We start from the raw sequence: 7,013 nt of genomic DNA, 5'->3' as shown, positions 1-7,013 counted from the left end.
CGTTTTTCATCAAGGGCTTTTGTAAAAATGTCAGCAAGTTGAATCTCAGTTGGAACAAAGTAMATTTCTATGTTCCCTTTCTCAACATTGTCTTTAAGAAAATGATACCTGACATCGATGTGCTTTGTCTTGGAATGTTGGACTGGATTCGCAGAGATGGCTACGGCACTCTTGGAGTCACAGAGGATTGGAACTTTGTCGTAGTGATAGCCATAGTCCTTGAGCTGAGTCTTCATCCAGAGAACTTGTGAACAACAGCTAGCAGCAGCAACATATTCTGCCTCTGCTGTAGAGGTTGAAACACAATTTTGTTTTCTGGAAGTCCAACTTACCAGCTTGTCTCCCAAGAGTTGACAGCTTACAGACGTACTTTTTCTGTCTAGCTTGCATCCTGCATGATCTGCATCTGTGTAGGCTATGAGATCAAAGCTAGAGTCCTTAGGATACCAAAGATCCAATGAAGGAGTGCTCTTAAGGTATCGAAAGATTCTCTTGACCGCAGAAAGATGCAATTCCTTCGGATTCACTTGATATCGTGCATAAAGACATGTGGCAAACATAATATCTGGTCTACTTGCAGTTAGGTACAGGAGGGATCCAATCATGCCTTTGTAGGTTGTGACATCGACAGATGTGCCTGATGGATCAGCAAATAACTTAACTCCTGTAGCCATGGGAGTTCTCATAGATGATGAATTGGAGAGAGAGTATTTTTGTAAAAGATCAGTTACATATTTGGACTGATTTAGAAAAATTCCATCTGGAAGTTGTTTGATTTGAAGACCAAGGAAGAAACTAAGTTCTCCCATCATACTCATCTCAAATTTGCTTTTCATCAACTCTAAGAATTTTTCGCAATATTTTGCATTTGTAGAACCAAATATAATATCGTCCACATATATTTGAACAAGTAAAATAGTACCTTTGTGCTTCTTTAGAAAGAGAGTTGTATCGATBGTACCTTTTTCGAAGCCATTGTCAATGAGGAAGGTAGATAGAGTGTCATACCAGGCTCTGGGTGCTTGCTGGAGTCCATAAAGCGCTTTGTCCAGAAAATATACATACTCTGGATGCTGTGGATCTTCAAACTCAGGTGGCTGCGGCACGTAAACTTCTTCTTGTAGTTTACCATTGAGAAAGGCAGAGTTGACATCCATTTGATAGACTTTAAAATCCTTATGGGCGGCATAGGCTAGAAATATTCTGATGGATTCAAGTCTTGCAACAGAGGCAAATGTCTCATCGTAGTCAATGCCTTCTTCTTGGCGGTAGCCGTTTGCAACAAGCCTGGCTTTGTTCCGTATGACAATGCCATCTTCATCTTTCTTGTTTCTGAAGACCCATTTGGTTCTTGTGGCCGTTTTTCCTTTGGGAAGAGGCATTAGGGTCCAAACTTTATTTTGTTCAAACTGGAGAAGTTCCTCTTGCATGGCGTTTATCCAGTTGGGATCTTGTAGGGCTTCAGAAATCTTCTTTGGTTCAATTATGCTTAAGAAGTTTGCGAAGAAACATTCATTCGCAGTTGTAGATCTCGTTTTGACACCAGAAGATGAATCACCAATGATTTGTTGATGTGGGTGATGCTTTGTCCACTTGGTGCGTGATTGAGGTGCGGAGGCAACAGGATGCAGTTCTTCAGCGGGTGATGGAACTGCTTGCTCCCCCTCAACGAGATCATCGTCAGGATTTGGCGCTGGTGCTGGAACAGAATCTTGTGTCTGAGAGTCTGCATGTTCATCATTGATTCTGGGTAATGATTTTGCTTGAGGCGTTTGTCCAGAGATCACTTCTTCATTGAAGATGTCTTCAAATAAGTGAGCTAGCTCTGATTCATTTGGTATGCTTAGTGATGAATCAGATGCTCTTCTTTGAGGCGCGAGTTCTGAACTGTGGTGTCCAGAAGTCCTTTGTGTAGAGTCATCGAAGGACACATTGATGCTTTCAATAACGATTCTGATCCTTTTGATGTAGACTCTATAAGCTTTGGCGGTCAGAGAATATCCCAGAAAGATTCCCTCGTCAGCTTTCTTATCGAATTTGCCAASATATTYTCTATCGTTGAGTACAAARCATTTGCACCCAAAGATATGAAAATATTTKACATTGGGACGTCGATGATTGATAAGCTCATAHGGGGTTTTCTGGTGTCTCTTGTTGATGATGGATCGATTTTGGGTGAAGCATGCGGTGGAGATTGCTTCAGCCCAGAAGGAGAGTGGTAACTCCGATGAAGCGAGCATCGTTCTTGCTGCTTCCACAAGGGTTCGATTGCGTTGTTCGACCACTCCATTTTGTTGCGGAGTTCTTGCTGATGAAAAATTTTGTGTAATGCCTTCACTGAAGAGATAATCGTCAATGATAGCATTTTTGAATTTTGTCCCATTATCACTACGAACCTTCACCAACTTTTGTTGAAGAAGAACTTGTAGCCTTTTCATCATTCCAATGAGTAGGTTTGGAACTTCTGACTTCTTCTTTACAAATTCGACCCAAGTGTATCTGGAGTATTCATCCACCAATACCAACATGTACTTCTTTCCTGACAGGCTCTGAGTTGATATTGGTCCACATAGATCTATGTGAAGCATATCCAATGGCTTGGTGCAGGAGGTCTCTCATTTGGTTTTGTGCGATGCCCTTTTTAGTTTCCCCATCTCACATGCTGAACAAAGGTGATCCTTTTCGAATTTGAGAGGAGGAATTCCTTTGACCAGATTCTGGGTGGCTAGTTTTCGCAGCATATCAAAGTTGAGATGTGAGAACTTTTGATGCCATAGCCAATTTTCATCACTCTTATGAGATACAAGACATAGATTGTCCTGTCCCATAAGATGCAAAGTCCAGAAGATAAAGGTTTCCTTCTCTCTTTGCGGTGAGTATAGGGTTACCTGACTTTGTTTCTATTATACAGAGACCTCTTTGAAATTTGACTTCAAGACCTCGGTCGCAGAACTGACTTATGCTTAGTAGATTGTGCTTTAAGCCTTCGACATAAGCCACTTCGCTGATGAAAACTTTTCCTTTATGAAGAGTGCTGTACCCCTTGATTGTTCCCTTACTGTTGTCTCCAAAAGTCACAGAGCCTCCAGATTTTTCATTGAAGGAGGATAGTTGACTTTTATCACCAATCATGTGCCTGGAGCAACCTAAATCCATATACCATGGTTGCACATGCTGGTCCTGCAAAACAAGTTAGAGGGATTTAGGTACCCATTTCATAATGGGTCCTTGTTTGTTAGTATGAGGGGTGGTACTCCTTTTATTTTCCTTAGCCTTTGCAGGCTTTGGTTTCTTTGCCTTTTTATGCGGTCCCTTGTGGCGATAGACATGTTGTGTGAAGGGACAATTATGTGTAAGCATATGATTTCTCAGGTTTTGTAAAAGTATTAGACATTGAAAATAATGAGTCATTGGTTGCGTTTGTCTAAACTTTGTTTTATTCGATGGAAAAGAAGACGAAAACCTAGATATAACTTCTGTTCTAGCATTGGGTGTTTTTACAAACGTCCTATCTAGTCCAGATTTTTTATTGAAAGTAGGCTTGGATTTTGCTTCTTTTCGTCTGAGGAAAGTGGACTTTTCTTCTGCTGGATGAAAAGAAAAGGTGTGATTAGCTTTATCAAATGTAGATAACTTCTGTTTTTGTTCACGGATAAACTTGATGAACCTAAATGAGGTACTAGGGCCTTTTAAGTTTTATTTGGCAGATTCAAAATCTTTCATTTTTCCCTTTCCTTTTTCTGAAGATTTCGTTGATGAAGAAATACCAGATTTCATTGAGGACTTAAATTTTTTTGATTTCTCGTTCTCAACGATTTTTGGTGCTTCACAATTTATTTCCTCTTCAGATTCAGAATCGAGAAAATCTCTTGCGGATTTCTCAAAATCAAATTTATCTTGGTTTGGAGCAGAAGATATTGGTTCAGAGGTTGATGGTTCCTCATTCGAAATTTCTTTTTCAGCAACTGTACTTTCTAATGAGTCAGATTTGCTTGGCATAGATTCTGATTTTTCACTAGGTTCAATAATAATCTCTGGTTTTGAAATTGCATTAGAACAAGTACTTTGCTCATAAACCACATTTTCGAAATTATGTCTGGAAACGACATTTTTTTCCATCGACTTTTACTCTCTTAAAAATAGCTTTTGGTTTTGGAGAGTAGTCGGGTTTTTGAATGCAACCAAGTTTRAAGGTGGATTCAAGGGTGGATTTCTTTGGTTCGATGAAAGAATCTAATTCATTGAATCCTATTCCTTGAGTATCCTTTTGTCTGTTAAGTTTTTCAAAGACTTCTTGTGCATCTTTACACTTTTTCATCAGAAGTTCATTGGTTTGAAGCTTCTGATGAAGAACTTCTCGCTCCTTTTGAAAGAAATCTTTAAGAGCTACTGAATTTAATCTTTCTGCCTCTGATTCCTTTAAGGCCTTAGTTTTCTTTTCTAGATCCTTAGTTATTCGCTTATTCATCTCCAAAAATTTATCTTCCTCTGATTTTCGTAGGGCGCTTATGCGAGTCTTTTCTTTTGCTAAATCATCTTTTTCTGCGGTTAGAAGGTCAGTTTCTCTTTTGTAGAAACTTGCTTCTTTYTCCGCTTTTATTCTTTCAGATTTTTCAAAGCTTAATTTTTCTTTTAGCTTTAAGAAGTCTTCTGAAAGTTGGAATACCTTTAACTCTAGTTCTGATGGACCAGAGTTGGTTTCATTTATGAAAGACTCACATACCTGATTGTCAGAGTTGGAGGAAGAATATGCATTGGACTTGGCCATTAGACATATGAGTGCCTTATCTTCATCATCTGATGAAGAGTCAGACACCCAGTTTTCCTTTTCGGCCATCAAGCTTCGCTCTTTTGAATTATACTTGTATTTGTTCTTGTAGTAGCCAGCGTCCTTGATCAAGCGTCCTTTGCATTCCTTGGAAAAATGACCAATTTTTCCGCATCTATAGCAGCGAAGGTCGTTTTTCCTTTCTTCCTTGTCCTCTCTTCTTTCTTTTCGTTCTTCTCTTCTGTCGTCCCTTTCTTCTCTTTCGCCTCTTCTGTCGTTCCTCTGATAGAATTTTGATGGCTTTCTATCATACGAATTATGGAACTTTTCCCTTCTGAACTCTTTTTGCTCATAAGGTTTTCTGATGAACTTCTTCTGAAATTGTTTTGTAATCAAGGCCAATGATTTGGCGAAAGCTTTAATCTCATCATCTGAATCAGAGGTTTCCTCTTCAGATTCTGATTCAACCAGTAATGCTTTCTTGCCTTTCTTCTTGTGTTCCTTGGCAAGTGTCCTTGATTTGTCAGCTTCTTCGGCAGCCAGAGCAAGAGGTCCTCCGATGGATACCTTTTTCTTCATTATGTTGCTTTCTTGAGCTGCTAGAGTTCCATACACATCATGAAGGGACCAGCCATCTAAGTCCTGATTAGMTTGCAAGGACATAGATAACTGAGTCCATTCATCGCCTAGACTCTTTAGGAATAAAACATTGTTYTCTTCCTTGGTTCTCATAATATCGTTTCTTCGACATTGATTTATCAATGTGTTGAAACGGTCATAGGTCTTTTGTATGAGTTCATCAGGGAGGGATTTGAAGTTGGTGTAATTGTTGAGACATTGAGCTCTACGATTTTTCTTCGTCTTTGCTCCTCCTTCCAGTTGACTAGCTAATTCGTCCCATAGTTCTTTCGCAGTTGAGCAAGTGTCGAGGGATTGAAAAATTTCATTGGGCAGGGCCATTATTAACAATCGCTTGGCCTTTCGATCGGTCTCGACTCTTTCTTTGTCATCATCGTCCCAGTTTCTTTCTTCTTTCATCATATAGTAGGCTGGAATTTCGGCTATGGTATTTGTTGCCGGAACTCTTGGAACGAGAGTTTGAGGGATGTAAGGACCCTCCTGTATGGATCGCAGAAGATTCCTGTCCATCCCTTCCAAAAAGTTTACCATTCTGATTTTCCATTGAGGATATTCCTCACGTTGAAAAGTTGGTGGTTTTGTGAGAGAACCAACATTATAAGCGGAATTCTAGTTGGCCATTGAAAATTTGGAGAAGAAGAGATGCAGCTTAATGAGAGAAGATTAAAAGATTTTAGAGATTTTATATGATCGTTTTGATTGGTAAATCAATCAATCAGCTCTGATACCAATTGTTGATCCCAGATCTCTCAAATAACACTAATAATTCAGTTATGAACAACCAAATTATAATGTTTTAATAAAGAAAGTGAATAAAACTCAAAAATAGATTATGAATAAGAAAGAACAGTTTTGAGTTTCAAAGGTTTTACTGAATAATAAATCGTGAACACAGAGTAAAAACCTTATGCACGTATATGCGTGTAGGTGTGTGTTGCTAAATAATAGACCTAGTCGTCTATTTATACTAGTTAGCTAATGTTTAGATAACTATCTATTACTACTTTCCAGCAGATAGTCTAGCTAACAGATAAGGTTTATCTATTACATGGATAATCATACATTACAAGATAAACTATAATTCCAGCTGTTGATTCGTCATCACCAGCTGTCATTATTGATTTGGCGATTTCATCCTTATCTTCAAGTCTTCAATGTACGCTTGGATGAATACTTAGAAATTCTTCTAAGTGTTGAGYTGTCCATTGTATCGATGAAYACTTTCCATYGATTCGTCCATCGATCCRCTGGTTGTACTTGATCCATCAATMCGCTGGTTGTACTTGATCCATCGGTCCGATGGTTGTTCTTTCCATCGATGCTCTGGTTAGTCTGTYCATCGATCCAGACTTAGTTCTTTTCTGCCTTGATGTTTTCATCGATCTTCTGGTTCTTCATCACTTATTGTTTTTCATTACTTTTTACATTTTGCATTATGAAGTCTAACATCCAACTTGTTAGGATAGACCCATTTGGTGCCTATCACTGATTTGTCAGATGGACGTGGGATAAGGTACCAGACTTTGTTCCTATCAAACTCAATGAGCTCTTCTTGCATAGCAAGAACCCAACTAGGGTCGGAGATAGCCTCATTGATTTTCTTGGG

The sequence above is a fragment of the Cynara cardunculus genome, unplaced genomic scaffold (assembly GCF_001531365.2).
Source record: "Cynara cardunculus var. scolymus isolate 2C unplaced genomic scaffold, CcrdV1 Un_Scaffold_621, whole genome shotgun sequence".
Classification (NCBI taxonomy): Eukaryota; Viridiplantae; Streptophyta; class Magnoliopsida; order Asterales; family Asteraceae; genus Cynara; species Cynara cardunculus.
Note: the sequence above shows the minus strand (reverse complement) of the source record.